Source organism: Homarus americanus, unplaced genomic scaffold (genome assembly GCF_018991925.1).
Source record: "Homarus americanus isolate GMGI-L3 unplaced genomic scaffold, GMGI_Hamer_2.0 scaffold34345, whole genome shotgun sequence".
NCBI lineage: Eukaryota > Metazoa > Arthropoda > Malacostraca > Decapoda > Nephropidae > Homarus > Homarus americanus.
In genome coordinates this window covers 1,600,128-1,621,355 of record NW_024736072.1, presented here as the reverse complement: position 1 = coordinate 1,621,355, position 21,228 = coordinate 1,600,128, and the positions used below count along the sequence as shown (strand labels likewise).

General features: G+C 45.9%; 1 protein-coding gene across 2 annotated transcripts in view; it reads right to left on the bottom strand.

Annotated features, from left to right (window-relative positions):
* Positions 1-21,228, bottom strand: part of LOC121871918 — an 88,993-nt gene that overhangs the window by 53,497 nt on the left and 14,268 nt on the right. The window contains exon 2 of one of the 2 annotated variants that reach the window (XM_042374520.1): positions 1,131-1,183. The exons of the other annotated variant lie outside the window; for it this stretch is intronic. The gene's annotated coding sequence lies outside the window, so the exon portion shown is untranslated. The remainder of the gene's footprint in view (positions 1-1,130; positions 1,184-21,228) is intronic. 2 annotated transcript variants of the gene reach the window in all.

Sequence of the window (21,228 nt, the reverse complement as noted above, 5' to 3'; positions counted from 1 at the left end):
GAGGGAGAAAGGATGGGGAGAAGGAGGAGGGACATGAGGTAAGAGAAGAGGGACAACATGAGGAGGAAGGAGGTCGGTTCACCCCCCCAGACAATAACAGCTGCAAACACTGACTGACAGAGTGAACGTCCACGAAAGTTACGAGTGACTGGGTAAATGTCTGTCTGTCTGTCTGTCTGTCTGTCTCCTGCCCTTTTACATGCAAATGAGTGGGTGGGTGGGTGGGTGGGTGGGTGGGGTGGGTGGCACGGTGGGGTCAACAATACTGGTAGGTAGGTTGGTGGGTGGGTGGGTGGTCAACAACACTGGTTGGTGGGTGGGTGGGTGGGCAGCAGCATCGATTCGGGGCTTGAGGCCAGAGCCATAACTCTTCAACAAAGGGTATGTTGCTCACCTTTAATACTACCACTATCTACCAGACTACTACCACTATCTACTACACTAATACCACCATCTACCACACTACTACTACCACTATCTACCAGACTACTACCACTATCTACCAGACTACTACCACCATCTACTACACTACTACCACTATCTACCAGACTACTACCACTATCTACTACACTACTACCACTACATTCACCAGACTACTACCACTATCTACTACACTAAAACCACCCTCTACCACACTACTACTACCACTATCTACCAGACTACTTTTTTCTACTATGGCCTCCAGCCTCCCTCAATAGCCATACCTTCGCCACCATTTTATTACCTCAATATTAAATATCCTAAAACACAAGTAGCTCTCCTAGCTGTGTCGAGTTAGTTGAGCCGCAGATCTGTGAGGTATTCAGTGACTGTAGCCTCATAGTCAATAACTGCAACTGTTGTAGGCTTTGGGGCCGATGCTCTCGTTCCCCTGAGGCAGAGCAAAGCCGACCGAAGGAGAGAGAAGGACAGTCGACATCTCATCCAGGCTACTACCACTATCTACCACACTTCTAGCATCACCACCACCAGCCACAAACAAGCAATTACCACCACTACCACAGCTATCACCACTAACTACCACATATAAAACTAAACACCAGACCAATATGAGAACTGGACCATAAAATGCATCAGTATCGGCTGGCCAGACAGTGGGTGGGTGGAGAGAGAGAGAGAGTTAACAATACCTTAGGGTTAGTTAGCGGGCGACATCCGGGCTGGCCTCCTCACTCTTAGTTACCTGAAAAAACACAAGTTAATTAATTAGACTCTCAACACCTGTGAGTAAAATAAAGGTTAATTAATTATACCCTCAACACTCCAGAGTAAAATAAAAGAATTAATTATACCCTCAACACCTGTGAGTAAAATAAAGGTTAATTAATTATACCCTCAACACCTGTGAGTAAAATAAAGGTTAATTAATTATACCCTCAACACCTGTGAGTAAAATAAAGGTTAATTAATTATACCCTCAACACCTGTGAACACCTTATGACGTGTAAGAACAAAGAGGAGTAATTTACATAAGGAAAAGTAACCTATCTGACCATAACACAGCCACCTTACCAAACACACACACACAAACACCTCTACCACACACACACAAACAAACACCTCTACCACACACAAACAAACAAACAAACACTCTACCACACACAAACAAACAAACAACCCTACCACACAAAACAAACAAACAACCTCTACCCCAACCAAACAAACAAACAAATACCCTACCACACACAAACAAACACTCGTACCATCAAAACAAACACCTCTACCACACAAACAAACAAACAACCTCTACCACACACAAACAAACAAACAACCTCTACCACACACAAACAAACAAACAAATACCTCTACCACACACAAACAAACACTCGTACCACATCAAACAAACACCCTACCACACACAAACAAACACCCTACCACACACAAATAAAACACCCTACCTCATCAAACAAACACCTCACCACACACAAACAAACAAACAAATACCTCTACCACACACAAATAAACACCTGTACTATCAAACAAACACCCTACCACACACAAACAAACACCTGTACCTCATCAAAACAAACACTCTACCACACACACAAACAAACAATTCTCTACCACCCACAAAAACACTTACCAAAACAAACAAACACCTCTACCACACAAACAAACACCTGTACCTCATCAAAACAAACACTCTACCACACACAAACAAACAAATACTACACAAACAAACACCCGTACCACATCAAAACAAAACACCTCTACCACACAAACAAACACCTCTACACAAACAAACACCCGTACCACATCAAAACAAACACTTACTAACACAAAAAAAAACTTACCACACACAAAACAACACTCTACCACACACAAACAACACCTCTACCACCCACAAACAAACACTTACCACCCACAAACAACACCCGTACATAACAAAACAAACACCTCTACCACGCACAAACAAACAACCCGTATACATCAAACAAACAACTCTACCACACACAAACAAACACCCGTACCACAACAAAACAAACACCTCTACCACACAAACAAACAAAACAAACAAGCCCACTTTATACACAAGGCGGGGCATAAGCCGGGAAATATAAAACTGATACTTACACATATATATTTTTTAAGTGAGTTCATGGTGTCTGGTTGAGGTCACCCCATGTATAGTGCAGTGTAGTAGTGGTGTAGTGCAGTGTAGTAGTGGTGTAGTGCAGTGTAGTAGTGGTGTAGTGTAGTGTAGTAGTGGTGTAGTGCAGTGTAGTAGTGGTGTAGGCAGTGTAGTAGTGGTGTAGTGTGTAGTAGTAGTGGTGTAGTGTAGTGTAGTAGTGGTGGAGTGTAGTAGTGGTGTAGTGTGCAGTGTAGTAGTGGTGTAGTATAGTGTGATAGTGGTGTAGTGCAGTGTAGTAGTGGTGTGCAGTGTAGTAGTGGTGTAGTGTGCAGTGTAGTAGTGGTGTAGTGCAGTGTAGTAGTGGTGTAGTATAGTGTAGTAGTGTAGTGTGATAGTGGTGTAGTGTAGTGTGATAGTGGTGGTGTAGGTTAGGTTTCGTTACTAAAGGGGGCAAAGGAAAGGGGAGGAAGAAAGGGGATAAATAGGAGGTGAGGAGAGGGGGCGAGGAGAGATGACAAAAGGAAACCGACAAAAAGGCCAAAGAGAAGAATGTTTTTGGAGGTAAGAAGAGAGGGAGAAGGTGTGGAGGGGAGGGGGAGGGTGGGAGAGAGAGGAGGGGAGAGGGTGGAGAGAGAGGGGAGGGGTGGAGATGGGGAGGGGGGAGAGGGGGAGGAGAGAGAGGGGTGGAGAGAGAGTGGGGAGGAGAGAGGGGAGAGGGAGAGAGAGGGGTGGGAGAGAGAGGGGTGGGAGAGAGGAGAGGGGTGGAGAGAGAGGGGGGGAGAGAGGAGGGGAGGGGGTGGAGAGAGAGGGAGGGAGAGAGAGGGGAGAGGGAGAGAGAACGAGGGCTGGGGCGGAGGTGACAAAAGAGTAAAGTGGGAAAAAAAACATTAAGAATTTCAGCCTCGTGGGAAGAGAAGAGAAGAAATATGAACGGAGAGAAGGAGTAAAAATAGAGAAGGGAAAACAGAGAGAAGAGAAGAAAGAGAGGAAGAGGAGGAGAAAGAGAGGAAGAAGAGAAGAGAAAAATAGGAGGAAGGGCGACCCATGCCTTGACCCCGACAGAGAGAAACCCGAGGCTTGGCCCGTGGGGGGAAGAGGGAGAGGAAGGGGGGAAAATGAACCCCCTCCTGACACCGTGACCTCACCCCCCCCCCTCCCGTCAACTTCCCATCGCCATTATTTCCATTGTTTATCTCTTTGTGGTGCAGCACGTTCTATCAATTCACAAATAGCGCCAAAAACACGAGACACACAAACAGGTACAATAAAGGTACAGTTACAGGTAAACGTACAGGTAGCTTATTAGTATACAGGTCAAACTAATTTGTACATGAAGGTCAAATTCCTACAATAAACTTTCTTTCTTATTATTATTATTATTATTATTAGTAGTAGTAGTAGTGGTAGTAGTAATATGGTATTATTGTTGTTCTTACAATGACATCAAAGAAACTACAGTAACACCCAGGAAATATCGTAGACCTATATAATTGAAGCGAGGCAGCCAAGTAAAAACTAATAATAATAATAATAATAATAATAATAATAATAATAATAATAATAACAATAATAAGATAGTAATGATAACATAATAATAATGTAAACAACGATAAACAGATCATGTGTACAAGTGACGCTGGACAGGAATGTAAACATTACCGACTGTCACCACACAAGTTTTTCTTCACATAAATAAAGCAACACAAATGTTCTCACTAAACCTGTTCAACTCTCAGGGAGAAAAAAAACCCTGTGAATGTTAATATATGTTTAGGTTTATTAAAAGCAATAAAGGTACTAATGTGGCGGCGATGTGGAGGTGTTCCAGCAATGTCAACAAGTGATGATGTTTACGGCACGCTGATTGGCTCTCCTGCTGCGACCTTGACCTTGCTACAATCTTTACCAAAATGTTATCACAATACCCCAGGCTGTTACCCAACTAATGTGCCAAGTTTCACAGTAATCGGTGCATGGGTTTGTGAGGTACAACAGTTGCAGGTGGTGGTGGTAGTGGGGGTGGTGGTGGTAGTGAGGGTGGTGGTGGTAGTAGGGGTTGAGGTAGTGGGGATGGTGGTAGAAGGGGTTCTGGTGGTGGCGGTGGTGGTAATAGTAGGGGTGGCGGTGGTGGGGATGGTGGTAGTAGGGGTTCTGGTGGTGGCGGTGGTGGTAATAGTAGGGGTGGCGGTGGTGGGGATGGTGGTAGTAGGGGTTCTGGTGGTGGTGGTGGTGGGAGGGCCACTTGGGCAGGAGGGAGGGGCAGTCATGGGCCAGTTTTTGCTGTCTTGTCAACGTGGACGTGAATGTTGTGGGCAGCGGAGGGAACAAGATTCCTCCCTCCCCCCTCTCCGCCCCTCCATCCCCATCTTTCTTGCTTCCTTCCTTCAGCCCCTCCATCCCCATCTTGTTCCCCCCTCCCTCAGCCCCTCCACACTACCATACTAAACTCCAGGTAAACACAACTACTAACTGTTCCTCGACACACACATATACAGTATATCAGGACCAACAGTGACAAATATATTAATGGCTATACGTACTACATTAGGTATACCAGTAAACTGTGTTTAGTATTCTTGTCACCATAACACGCTATACTATTTATAGAGTGGAGGTCAGTTAGGCGTGGCGCACACACACACACACAAACACACACACACACAAACACACACACACACGGTTGAAGGAGGACGGAAGAGGAGTTTTCCGGTCATCTTCCATGAAAGTGACACATTTCCGCCCCGCCTTCCCCACTCTGTAACATAAGGGGCCGCCCACACACCCCTGACTGCCCACACTTTCTCACAGGAAGGCACAAAGATTCGGTCTTGTGTTTATAACTCCTGTTAAACGTAATTGCAATACAATTAGTCACACCAACCGCCCTCTTTCCAGACTGACCACCAGTAAACTAGCCCCCGCGCGGGGGCAATCGGATAAACACCTGCTGTGTCATCTAGCTCCCAGTGCCATGACACTAAAACTTCGCCCACAATATTGTGTGACCATTCACAATGCAGAAAGGAGGTCAATAAGCTTTGACTGGGTATTGGAATGGTTCTGAAGATTGCCAGTTGACTTTTTCTGAGAACTTTAGTTAGTTGAAGTTGAGTGAGTGTGTTGTGTACTGTAGGGTGAGGACAAAACTGGCGCCGTGAGTGCCGGCCGGGAAGGTGACGGCGCTGTAAGTCAACAAGACGGTCATTTCATAAACAAGTCTTAATAACCAGCCGGAGTTGACCCACAAGTGATGGACAAGTGATCTCTTATTCCTCGTGACGACACAACAGTGAGGGAGGTTTGTAATGATCGATCATACACTTCAATCGTTAAAATAATCAAGTTCAGCAGGTAATAATGAATCATAACTCACACCCTCACAATAAGTAATCATATAACATATAAATCTGTTAAAAATAAGTCATATAAACATAACCCCGTTACAACCAACGCCTCCTCCCCCATCACCATCGTCCCCTCTACCATCACCACCTCTTCCCCCTGTGTGTGTGTGTGTGTGTGTTGTGTGAGTGTGTGTGTGCGTGTGTGTGTGTGTGTGTGTGCGTGTGTGTCAATCAGCTTTTGTGTCTCTCTCAGTCTGGGTGTCTCTGTCTTTGTGTCTCTGTCTATCTTTGTGCCTCTGTCTGTCTGTCTGTCTGTCTTCTGCTCAACAGCGACAGAGGTCAGTAGTGGTCAAGACGGAGGTTGGATTCCCATCACACTACCACAATTTCCTGCTGGTGTAATAAGAGGTGTGTGTGTGTGTGGTGACCCTCCCCTGCATCACGACACTGTGCCACCACTTAACCTCACCACTACACATTCGTCACTATGAAAGAGGGAAGCAGGGGGAAGGGAGTGAGGGGCGTGGGGGGTGAGGGGCGTGGGGGGATGGTGAGGGGAAAGGGAAGTAGCAAAGGTAAGAGACATTGAGAGAGGTGCAAGAGTAGGAGGGATGAGAGGAAGAAGACGTAGAAGTGTGGGAAGAAAGTAAACAAAGGTACAGGAGTGAAAAGTGAGAGGAAGACATGATAGGGATAAAACGAAGGAAGGAGAGCGAGAGAGAAGAAGAGGAAGGGAGAGGAGTGAGGGGAAGTGGGTGCCCTGAGGGAGTTGTGAGAGGTGAGAGCCAGCACAGCTCCCAGAGAGAGAGAGAGAGAGAGAGAGAGAGAGAGAGAGAGAGAGGGGTGTAGCAGTACTGGTATTACCACAACCACCACGATGCGTCACCGGTTTCCGTCAGAGGATGTTAAAGTACAGTACTTGTTACACTAATAGTGCCCGCCCGTGTGTACCTCCACGGAACACACATCCACCATCATAAGACCTGCTAGACTCAGATTTTCAGTGGTCCGTACGATAACTTTCCCCGTAAGTGGATAAGTGAGGATGCATTGCTGCCTTACTAAAGCTCACACACAAAGTTGGATTCTCCAAGGTTGTTTAAGTTTCAACCTGATGTTGTCTCGCTTAAGTCACAATTTCCCTTCTCTGGATTCTAGAGATGTCATCTAAGTAACTATTAGTGCTCCCTGTTACTTTGTGACTATAACGACACTACCATGCGAGTGAGGGGATAATGGTAGGGTAATTAATGGATAAAACTGCGATTATATCGGTAGGCTAGATGAAGGCAAAGACAGGGATGGACGTATATGCGACGGTTCCCACTGGTAAAATTTCTAAGAGGTGTTTAGAGATGGGCAGTGATAGACATACCACAGACCAGACGACTGAGTAACAACTGCTTGGTGGTGGAGGCCTGCTACTGTACCACCACTACCACCACCACACAGGAAGTACACTGATAATAGTAATCTAAGTTGGGGACATCTGCCTCCCGACTCCTCTTACATACACACACACACACATACTGCCAACAAAACAAAGCCAGTACAAGCAGAATGCGAGCGAAGGTTCGTCTGTCGTAGCTTTGCCGAGGTGGAAAGAGAACGCCAGACTCTACACACTGCCCAGTCTCCCGATTCTCCACTGCATCTTAAGCAGTGAAGGCTAAGACTTCGGTGATGACAGTACTGATAACACAGTCCAAAGTTGAGATCGTGTGTGTGTTAACTGGTACTGGTGACTGTCCCTATCCAGGCTCACTACACTACATAACCCCTTCACATTCTAGCTGGAACACACACACACACACACACACACACACACACACACATGTCAATAACACACACACAATAATCAGAATAATAAGATTTTCTAGCCTAAATATGACACAATGATAATGATAATAATACATATAAATCAAGCTACAATGCAACACCAAACACAGTACTGTAGGTATTTACGAAGCATAACGAGCCATTAGGAGAATGTTGCCGGGATCAATGAGAGCCACTATACTAAGAGATGGACAAAAATACCTACACTGCGAGTTAAATCCACCACTATGGACCAGCACCACTATGAACCAGCACCACTATGGACCAGCATCGTTATGAACCAGCGCCACTGTGAAACCGCCAGTGCAACTTGGCGGACCAGCATAACTATGGACCAGCACCACTATGGATCAGCACCACTATGGACCAAAATTCACCATGGACCAGCATCATTGGCGAACCAGCACCACTATGAACCAACGCCATAATGAACCAGCGCCACGCGGACCAGCACCACTTGGCGAACCAGCGCCACTATGGACCAGCGCCACTATGAACCAGCACCACTATGGACCAGCATCGTTATGAACCAGCACCACTATGGACCAGCATCGTTATGAACCAGCACCACTATGGACCAGCGCCACTATGAACCAGCACCACTATGGACCAGCACAACTATTGACCAGCACCACTATGGACCAGCACCACTATGGACCAGCGCCACTAAGGGTTAGTGTCATAAGTGTAGGGGAAGAGAGATGCATGTAGTGGTGATGCAGGTGGTGGTGGTGGTGGTGCAGGTGCATGTGATGGTGAGGTGCAGGTGATGGTGAGGTGCAGGTGATGGTGAGGTGCAGGTGGTGGTGGTGGAGGCTCGCGTGCCCCACATACCCTCTACTCCAACACCAACTTTCTCCTCATACCCCGGACATGGTTGACTTTTACCCCCTCCCTGCCCCCTCCTCCTACAGCTGCTGCCAGGTGGGGGGCCTTCTGAGACGTCACACACACACACACACACACACAAACACGCACCCACACACATGGACGCACCCAGACATATGGACGCACCCAGACACACATATGGACGCACCCAGACACACGCATGGACGCACCCAGATACACGCATGGACGCACCCAGACACACATGGACGCACCACACCAAAAACAATAAGTTCCACACCACTCACCATAACAAGGTTTACCAGGGCGCTATATGTATGACTTTTACCACCACCACCTGTATCACCATAACTACCACCATCATCAGTACTACCTGTATCACCATAACTACCACCATCATCAGTACTACCTGTATCACCATAACTACCACCATCATCAGTACTACCTGTATCACCATAACTACCACCACCACATAATACCACGAATGATCAACCAGTACAACTAATACCACGTTTGAGCACCATTACCATCACTAGCACCATACACATACCAATTGATGCTAAACTTGTTCATAATATAGCTATAACCCCCCCCCCTACAACCTATACTACCACCATCTGGACTACCACCATCACCACTTACAACCAGTACTATCTATAACTATCACCACCGTGGTTATAGCTTTCACCCACAGAGCTTACCACTGTAACACCATCACCACCAACGCTAAACATCCCCACCATACCACTGTCACTATACAACTACCATCACCATCATCACTGTGGTGCTCCTCCTCTCCTCCCATTCTCTTCCTCCCCCTTTTCCTCATTAACCTGGCGTTTACCTGCCATCGATTCCAAAGGTTCAGGTTCTTCTTCTCATCTTCCTCCTCCTCCCATTACCCCCACCACCAAGCTCCTTCCCGGGTGAGGACCAGATCAACCGGGTCATTACTGCGTGTTCCCCTCCTATCAACATCTTAATTAATCAGGTAATTTTTTAGGGTCACAAGATTAAGTTCAACAAGACACAGGTAGTACACGTGTCTCCTGCCACACCACAACCAGGCGACACAACATTACTGGTGTCATAGAACTCGGATCACCTGAAGATTAGACACCCTAGATTTTACCTGAGGATTAGACACCCTAGATTTCACCTGAAGATTGGACACCCTAGATTTTACCTGAAGATTAGACACCCTAATGTTATCTGAGAAGGTTGGGTTAGGTTAAGTTAGATTATATTTACGTTATGTTGACACTCATCATTGAATTAGTATGAGGTGCTTATTGTAACATATCCGAATGACACGTTTGGTTAAAATTCATTATTAGTTGTTCCAGTTGGTGTAAGGCGTGCGTGTGGTGTAAGGCGTGTGGTGTGGTGTAAGGCGTGTGGTGTAAGGCGTGTGGTGTAAGGTGTGTAGTGTGGTGTAAGGTGTGTAGTGTGGTGTAAGGCGTGTAGTGTAAGGCGTGTGGTATAAGGTGTGAAGTGCGGGGTAGTGTGTCTAGTGAGGTGTAGTGTGGTGAATGTAGTGTGTAGTGTGGTGTGGGAGGACGTGTAGTGTGGTGAGTGCCGTGGTCACTATGCAACATGATAGCATCTCGTCACAACTAACCCCAGCGTGTCTGATGTCAGCCCCACCCCCCCCCCCTCCAACAATGGTCCTCAGGTTCATATTTTCTCCTAATTGGTGGGTGACGGTGTGAGGACAATGGGTGAATTCTCAAAAGGTTCCTACGTTACATTCCCCCAGTAGAACTACATAACAATTCACTCATCTAAATAACTCACGACAAATTCTTAAAAAAAAATCAAATTCTGAACATTATTACTGTATATTTTGAGAGAGAGAGAGAGAGAGAGAGAGAGAGAGAGAGAGAGAGAGAGAGAGAGAGAGAGAGAGATCCTATACCAAACTCAATTTATGTTACGAAACGATAAGAACAATCAAAACAACATTGAAAACTACTACAGTAACGGCATAAATATCCTTCACACGTGCAGCTGAATGATAAAGAAATAAATATAAAAAAAACTAATAATAATAACCAAATGTCCTACAGTAAAGTCTAAAAATGTGGACCTTTGTTGTGGTAGTCAAGGTCAAGTATGTGTACGTGACTGACTGACTTGACTGACACACACACACACCAATACCATGTATCTACACTGGGGTACAATTTTTAGATGTTTTTACTTAATGATTTTTTTTGCGTTTTGGGTTTTTTTTAAGTTTTTTTGTTTTTTACTTTACGTGTTTTTTTTACTTGTTTGCGTTTATTTTATGTTTTTTTTTTTACTTTTTACGTTTTTTACTTTACCCTTTTTGCATTTTTTTGTTTGAGGAAAATATTTACCAAGAGAACTTTACCCTGACACACCATCAACGTTCAGGATTATTAAAGATTAAGACGATACCGTATATATTATTTGTTATCCCGTATATGTGTAAGAGGAGGTTTATAAATTCCCTCAAGTCTCAACTGATAATATAATTTCGACGCCATTACCGTCTTTAAATCTTTAGTTGGTTTGATTAGGTTAGGTTAAGCTATATTTGGTTAGGTTAGGTTAAGCTATGTTTGGTTAGGTTAAGTTAAGCTATGTTTGGTTAGGTTAGGTTAAGCTATGTTTGGTTAGGTTAGGTTAGGTTAAGGTTAGGTTAGGTTAAGCTATATTTGGCTAGGTTAGGCTATGTTTGGTTAGGTTAGGTTAACATTAGAGTGTTTAATCATCAGGTGAGATAAGCAGAGGTTTCCAATCATCATGAGATCCGCTGGACTGGGAGAGAATTCAGAGCCCCTCCTCCCCCCCTCCAGCTTGGTGCCTTCTCCAGTGTGTTGTGGTTTGGTGGGTTGTGTTGTGTTGTGTACTAGAGGGAGACTATCTACGCTGCGGGCTGCCACCAGTAACAGCCTGGATGATCAGGTTGTGTCATCCTGGAAGCTTGGTTGAACACGTAGCTTGGGGGCAGGAGCAGCGCCTCCCTCAGTACTACACGGCAGGTAACTCCAGGTACACCATCGCGTGAGACTTCCTCGGCTGGTGTAAAACGACAGTACACCTCCGGCTACACTCGTCCCCCACAGCCAGTGTCTTAAATATGAAGGCTGACGGTGGGTGTTGATGTCAGGACCACCTATCACGTTCACGTCCGCCCCGGGAATAGACTCAGCCTCAACCTATTGGCAAACACTTTAAGTTCCATTCTAAACTTGCACTTTACTAGAGTTTCTTAACTCAGCAGAGGTGGTCGTCTTAGACTGGGTAAACCACAAGTCACTTACCGCTGGCCACATTGTGACACTACTATGGCGGAGACTTGTGTAACACCACCATCTCCCTCCCTCACACACTCCTTCAGAAGGTTCCTGGTGAATATTTATGTTTATGTCTGGGTAACCACAAATAACTTGAATCATCGCTCTGACCTCCACCCTCATAACTGCCAGTGTTCATCAACCGTGTAAAAAAAAAAGATCTAGTTTTTGTGTGGAAATCACTTGCCTACCAACAAACAGATAAACAGACGGACAGAACACGAGTACCCTAAACCTTTCCCGTGGGGGGATGAGACGAGTCAGGTTGATCAGGTTGTGGACCAGAGAAGATTGATGGTAAAGATCCTCCAGAGAGTCAGTTCAAGTAACCACAAGGATCCCAGCCCTGACTCACCATACACGGGGTGCACAATAAACTAGAAGGTCTGCTACAAAATTAAAAAACTTATACGATATCAGTGTCCATCATCTGTGACAGTTTAAACGAATTGTGATGTGCAGTGACAAAGTTCAACCCCGGAACACGTTAAGCTTGTGAGCTCCCTGGCGGCCAAAAACTTGTATCACCTCACTATCAAAAACCATATACAGTATATTGTATATTTTGTGCCTTATGAACGCCCCTTGGGTGAATTGTAAGATGTAGCGTTTGTTTACATGTTCACGTCTGACCTAGTGGCAAAAACATGAACTAAAATCTGAGAGGAACTGGTGGAGACAGACCTGTATGTGTGTGTGTGTGTGTGTGTGTGTCAAGAATGTTGGTGGACGTAAACAAAAAGAAAAATCACAACAAAAACCAGCAAAACCTAACACAGAACTCCCAGCCTCTACCAGTGTCGAGGTTTCTCTTGTACCAACTTGTTTATTGATTAAAATAAAAATAAATTAACGCAGGAATCTCTGGCGATCAAGACCAAGTTATGTCTTGTCTATACACTGGCGGGAATATTGTTTATAATACTCCTATATTTATCACACTCACTCACACAGACACTATCGGCCTCTTCAATTGAGATTCGAACCCCGGGCCACTGGATCACTGCCAGCCCTGTACCATCACAACCACTCCACCAGTATTGGTTGTATGTGAACAGCAGTAGTAGTGAAGGTGGTTAGGTTCCTCCATCACTACACACAGGTTCCCACACACATCCCCCGTGACACCCACAAGTTCCCACGCATCTCCCGCAATGCCTGGGGGGAAGGGGGGGGGGGAGAGGAGACGCCATCTTGGTGTGTAAGCTCCCTCAACCTGTTAGGAACCCGGATGGCCGGATCCTCAAAGGTTCGTAAGATAAACTTTCCCCTCAAGTGAAGGAGACAGAACATATGTCTCACTTAACACTAAAAAAGATTATCAAATAGGCCGAAGTTAAATTTCCTTTAAATGATCATATGAGAAAGAATCTAACTGGTTCACTTAACTAAACACATAACATTAAATTTCCTCTATAAATGGTGAAGTTAAACACACGTGACTGGCTACAGCAACGACACAAAGGACGTCTAAACTACACCGAGACTCTACCTCTACCGCCACAGGGCCGCCTTCTTCTACCACAGTCAGGAGGGAAAATTACACGCCAATATTTCGAGAATTTAGACCCGTTTACGGTGACGGCTGAAAGGTCTCACCAATTTGAATGAAATGTGCGTCCAGCAACCCACTGGAAATGTCAATTCTGCAGCTTTTGACGAGTGATGGAAATATTTATAGGTGTGTGTGTCGTAGTGTGGGGGCTGGGGGTGGGGGCCTCTGATGTGTGGGGGAGGTTGTGTGGTGAGGGACTCTGATGTGGGGAATTTGACGTAGGGGACTTGGATGTGTGGTGGGGGCTCTGATGTAGGGGTGGGGACTGATGTGTGGAGGGACCATGTGTGGTGGGGGCTCTGATGGGTAGGGGTGGGGGGACTTGACGTGGTAGGAGGTGTGGAGGGGGGATGATGTGTTGTAGAGGTGTGGAGGGGGACTGATGTGTGGTGGGGGCTCTGATGTGTAGGGGTGGGGGACTTGATGTGTTGTAGAGGTGTGGAGGGGGACTGATGTGTGGTGGAGGTGTGGTGAGGGCTTTGATGTGTGTTCATATTACTGACATTAAACACACAATTTTCAGCAACAAACCTCGGTTCATCACCACCATAAACACACCCATGTACACTACAACACAGAGAGAAACATCCTCCTCCTCCCAAAAAAAAAGTTCCTACGATAAATTCTACTCCCAAATAAAATTAAAAAAGTTTATCAGACAATCTCACTTCAACTACGACACAAAGATGGAGTCGAGGAGATACGTACCTAAATCATTCCCTTACGCTACAACACAAAAATGGAATATACACGAGTCAAAATCTCTTCGGTAACTCCCAAAAAGAAGACGATACGTGATAGAATTAGTCATAAGCAAGACATAGTGCTGGCTGGTTAGGAAACATTCTCTCAGTCAGTCAGTCAGTCAGTCAGTCAACCAGATCTGACATACATAGAGCTGGCTGAAACAGGTGAGGTAAGGTAGTAATGGTGGGGGGTGAGGAACTATATATTATAGGGTAGAGAAGCATGTGGTCAGTGTAGCTTGAAGGTCGATCACCAACAACACTGCCATTACTACCACTCCCACCATCATCACCACCATCACTACCAGTAAAGTCATCACCACCACCACTATTACTATCATCACCACCATCAACAACATTACCATTACTACCACTCCCACCATCATCACCACCATCACCACTATCACTACCAGTAAAGTCATCACCACCACCACTATTACTATCATCACCACCATCAACAACATTACCATTACTACCACTCCCACCATCATCACCTGCAAAGCCATCATCACCACCCACCACTATTACTATCATCACCACCATCAACAACATTACCATTACTACCACCCCACCATCATCACCACCATCACTACCAGTAAGTCATCACCACCACCACCATTACTATCATCATCACCATCAACAACATTACCATTACCATCATCACCACCATCATCACCAGTAAAGTCATCACCACCACCACTATTACTATCATCACCACCATCAACAACATGCTCATTACTACCCCACCATCATCACCACCATCACCACTACATCACTACCAGTAAAGTCATCACCACCACCACTATTACCATCATCACCACCATCAACAACATTACCATTACTACCACCCCACCATCATCACCACCATCAACAACATTACCATTACTACCAATCTCACCATCATCACCACCATCACCACACCAGTAGTTCATCACCACCACCACCATTACCATCATCACCACCATCAACATTACCATTACTAACACTCCCACCATCATCACCACCATCAACAACATTAAACATTACTACCACCCCACCATCACCACCATCACTACCAGTAAAGTCATCACCACCACCATCATTACCATCATCACCACCATCAACAACATTACAATTACTACCACCCCACCATCATCACTACCATCACCTCACACTACCAGTAGCCAATACCACCACCACTATTACCATCACCACCACCATCAACAACATTACCATTACTACCACTCCCACCATCATCACCACTATCACTACCAGTAAAGTCATCACCACCACCTCGTACTCAGGTTGTTAAGTCCTCGTACTCAGGGGGTTAATAAGGTCGACATCCAGGAAGTTATTCACATTCTCCGAGCTGACACCTGAGAGAGAGAGAGAGAGAGAGAGAGAGAGAGAGAGAGATCCACTATAAAAACCTCACCAGTCTTTCCTCACCTTACCAAGATTAATCTAAACTACTAGCCACATCTAACCTAACCTACCCTAACCTAACCTACCCTAATCTGACCTTAGTATCTTTAAATCTCCGAACCTAACTTAACCTAAACTTAACAACCTAATCTAGTCTGGAATGAAAGAAAAAAAAATATTAACCTAACCTAACCCACGTAGTTATATACTTTCATCTCAGACAACCAATAGCATGCTTCACTATCACAACGAGGGGGGGGGGGGTGGTACAACATAGGTCAGCTGCTATACCAGTGTGAGTGAGTGAGTGAGTGAATGAATGAGTGAGTGAGTGAGTGAGTGTGTGTGTGTTCTCAAGAGTAAACACCTGCATCATATCACCAAAAATCTTTAAACAAACCAAAATAATAAAAACACTGATAATAAAAAAAACTAATCATTAAAACACAAAACACCACAATGTACAGTATATATATAAAAAAAACATTCCATAAACACCAACAAACATTACATTGGACAGGTGAGGAATGGCGGAAACTGGGGTGAAGACAATGCCGGCCCTAACGCTACCAGACACTCACACCTGACTCACTCGTTAATTAAGCGTTGTTACCTGTAGGCATTTAAGCAACGCGAGTAAAAAGTCGTTCACCTCTACAGTATTATAGTCCACAGGTGTAGTTATTTGATTGACCAACGCAATACACTACGCGCCACACCACACTACACTACGACACCCCACACTACACCACATTACCCACGACGCTTCACCACACTATGCCACACCACCATACTACATTACACAACACCACACTCAGTTAACGTATGATAGTGTGATGGTAATAACGTGTGGCTGTGATAGTGTGTTGGTGATAGTGAAGGTAAAAGGGCCGATAGTGAGATGTAAGTGATAGTAATGATATAGTGAGGGGACCTGACTCATGATAGTGAAGGGACCTGACTCATGATAGTGAAGGGACCTGACTCATGATAGTAAGGGACCTGACTCATGATAGTGAAGAGGCCTGACTCATGATAGTGAAAGGGACCTGACTCATGATAGTGAAGGGACCTGACTCATGATAGTGAAGGACCTGACTCATGATAGTGAAGGGGACCTGACTCATGATAGTGAAGGACCTGACTCCATGATAGTGAAGGGGGATCTGACACTTAGTGAAGGGACATGACTCATCATAGCGAAGGACTGACTCATTAGTGAAGGGGACCTGACTCTTCATAGTGAAGGAGACCTGACTCATAAATGAAGGGGACCTGACTCATGATAGTGAAGGGACATGACTCATCATAGCGAAGGGACCACTCATGATAGTGAAGGGGACCTGACTCTTCAGTGAAGGAGACCTGACTCTAAATGAAGCGGACCTGACTCATGGTAGTGAAGGGACATGACTCATGATAGTGAAGGAGACCTGACTCTGATAGTGAAGGAGACCTGACCTATGATAGTGAAAGGGACCTGATTCTTGATAGTGAAGGTAGTGAGATAGTGAGAGTAAAAGGAGTAACAGTGAGTGAATTTTAACTGGGCGTGGACCAGCAGAAGAATCACCAGGTAGACGGTATACCTGGTCTCTACCTGGTGTGGCCTTGCAGTATGTGGGGGACCATGACCTTGTCTGGCTGGTGCTATACTGCCGAGTCTAGCCATACACACATACACATACTTACATACATACACATACTTACATACAAACACACATATATCGTACAAAACACAAATATATACACAAAACAAACACATACAAACATACATACATAATCACGCAAATACACAAACATACAACAATACGAGTATACATATAAACACAACACGCATCAGTTCTTTCACATGTTACATCCGACTGCCACACACAAGCCAAGGTTAGATACACATACAGTACAGGATATTACAATAACACACATAGCCACATACACACATACATACACATACACATAGGGTGAGGTAGGCTGGTTCACGTACGGTTCATTCTTTACATGGACCGTGTGGGGCCACCTGCTTTATTATGTAACCCATACATACATACATACCTACATAATGCAGTACATAAGAACAATTATATAACCACCATATACACAAACACACGTAATAGCTCTCTCTCTCCGGGGCTAAGTTATGGGTACTGTGGTAGAGAAAGTCATCAAAAATTCTCAACATGTTTCCATAGTTAATTTTCCCCTTAACTAGAACTGTAGCCAAGTCCATAACTTCCCCCATTTTACATGTAGGAAATAAATGGCATCGACATTGCCCTGAGACTCGACCGCAAAAATGCCATCATGCGATACTACGAGAATTAAGGGAGCCATCACAGTGCCCCCGCCAACTGCCACACACAAAAAAAGACGCATTAACCACACAAACAAACACACACACACACACATTCGTACACACACACACACAGACTTGCCAACTGGCTTAATACACACATCCACATGCCCGAGTCCGTACACACACGCAAACATCTCATCAGAATGCCATGCTATAACACACACACACACACACACACACACACACACACACACACACACACACACACACACACACACACAGAATAAAGTGAGATTCTTGTACTAATCTCCAACACCATACTTAAGACACTACCACAGTGCCACCACCACCACTCCACTCCACACAACCACCACCGCCACTCCACCTACCACCACCACCCCCACACAACAACCACCACTACTCCACCTACCACCACCACTCCACACAACCACCACCACCCACACAACCACACCACACAACCACCACCACCACACAACAACCACCACACCCACCACCACCACCACCCACCACCACCACCACCACCACTCCACACAACCACCCTCCACCCACCACCACTCCACACAACCACCACCCCACACAACAACCACCACTCACACCACCCACCCCACACAACAACCACCACTCCACACAACCACCACTCTCCACCACCACCACCACCACTCCACCACCACCCACCACCTCCACACAACCACCCCCACACAACAACCACCACTACTCTCCACCATCCCACACAACCACCACCACTCCACAGCCAGCCCTTACTACTCCACCTACCACACCCACCCCTCCCACACAACCACCACCCACTCACACACAACCACCACCACCCCACACAACCACCACCACCCCACACAACCACCACCACCCCACACCACCACCACTCCCCACACAACCACCACACCCTCCCCAACCACCACCACTCCACACAACCACCACTACTCCACCTATCACCCCACACAACAACCACCACTCCACACAACCACCACCACTCCAACCAGCAATAAGACATTTATGGAAGCTACGCCAGAGAAGCGATCTTATGGTACAGGCATAAAGGAACATCATGGTCCAGGTCCACTTCTTAAATCTTTTTTTTTATTGGACAATTGACTCTCACTCACTTACTCACACTACCACCAGCACCTCACCACTCACTCGCACTACTACCACCAGCACCTCACCTCTCACACACACTACTACCACCAGCACCTCACCTCTCACACTACCACCAGCACCTCACCTCTCACACACACTACTACCACCAGCACCTCACCTCTCACTCCTACCACCAGCACCTCACCTCTCACTACCTCACTAACACCAGCACCTCACCTCTCCTCCTACCACCAGCACCTCACCTCTCACACACACTACTACCACCAGCACCTCACCTCTCACACACTACCTACCACCAGCACCTCACCTCTCACACTACTACCACCAGCACCCCTCCCCTCTCTGCTCCCTACCAGCCTCCTCTCACCCCTCCTACCAGCACCTCACCTCTCCCACACACCACCACCAGCCTCCTCTCCCACACACTACTACCACCAGTACCTCACCTCTCACACACACACACTACTACCAGCACCTCCTCTCACACACACTACTACCTGTAGCACCTCACCTCTCACTCGCACTACTACCACCAGCACCTCACCTCTCACACACACTACTACCACCAGCACCTCACCTCACTCTCACACTACCACCAGCACCTCACCTCTCACACACACTACTACCACCAGCACCTCACCTCTCACTCCTACCACCAGCACCTCACCTCTCACTACCTCACTAACACCATAGCGCTAAATAGGGATTAGGTTTGGTTAAGTAAGGTCAGATTAAAGTTAATTATTTGGTTTGGGTTAGAATACGTTAGTTTAGGTTAGGTTAGATTAAGTTAGGTTACATTAGGTTAGGTTAGCACTAAGGTAACTAATCCATCTCCCACCTTTATATTCCTAAACCCAGTGACAGCTCAGACAAGGGGTGGGTGGGTAGGGGGTCAGTCGCTAGGAGGAAGGCGGTTTGCTGGTAGTCACATTCGTCAACATCACCGTCGTTATTTTACTCATCTTCCCCCGAGAAAGCTGAGAGACGCATGGCCGCTTGTGTCATGGTTAGGTTAGGTTAGGAAACACTGTATCACCCCGGGGCAGGAAATATGAAGGAAAACGTTGATATTATTATTATCATCAGAGTTACGGTACAATACGCAGCGACAGATAGCCTTTTTATTTTTTATTTCGTTTTGATTTTGCATTAAGGTGTAAAAAAAAAGGTCGATTTTCTCAGGTTTAAAAGAAATATTACCTGTATCAGATCAAACTAGTGTGAAGACAAGGACACACATATAATGGTAATGGTCGCCCTTCGTGTAACGAGGATGGCCGGACAACTCGCCAACTGCACTGGCTAACCATTACCCTGGAACACAATCCGCAAATCGATTAACATCCAGGTTCTCAATTACTGATGGGTAGACAGAGGCAAATGGGGTAAAGAAACTTGCCCATAGTTTCACCCGGGTCCGCTGGCTTGCGAGGCGAGCAAGCTGACCATTACACCGCACACACAGTGTATAAGTCACTATTAACAGGTAACATCAACCCACCCCCCTATCACCAACTAACCACCCCCACCCCCTCCTTATCACCAACCGCCACCCCCCACCCCCTTATCACCAACTAACCACCCCCTCCTTATCACCAACTAACCACCCCCACCCTCCCCACCCCCTCCTTATCACCAACGAACCACCCCCACCCCTCCTATATCACCAACTAACCACCCCCACCCCCCTCCTTATCCTCAACTAACCACCCCCCACCCCTCGTCCCACCAAGCACCCCCACCCCCTCGTCACCCCACCAAGCACCCCCTCGCCCCCAACCCACGCCATCCCGCCAAACTTATTCACAAAGTAACTCAATATATTTGTTTTTAAATCACAACAGTATAACCCTCATAAATCGAATTACCTTGAAATAAATTACCATCGCAAAATAATACAATATACAAGTGAATATATAAAAAAAAATCCAGATACACATTATTACTAAAACGGTTGTCATGATAACGTGATGATACAGTTAAAAGTATAGAGAGGGATATGTTTTTTTAATAATGGTAACTACGGGATTTTTTTTTACGATGGTGCAAAAATTTTCACTTTAGGGAGACTCGGAATTTTAACAAGAGCGCAGCGCCATAGTAAGTCAGGTATGGGGGGGGGGAGGGGACAATGAACTATGTTGGAAAAGTACAGTAGAC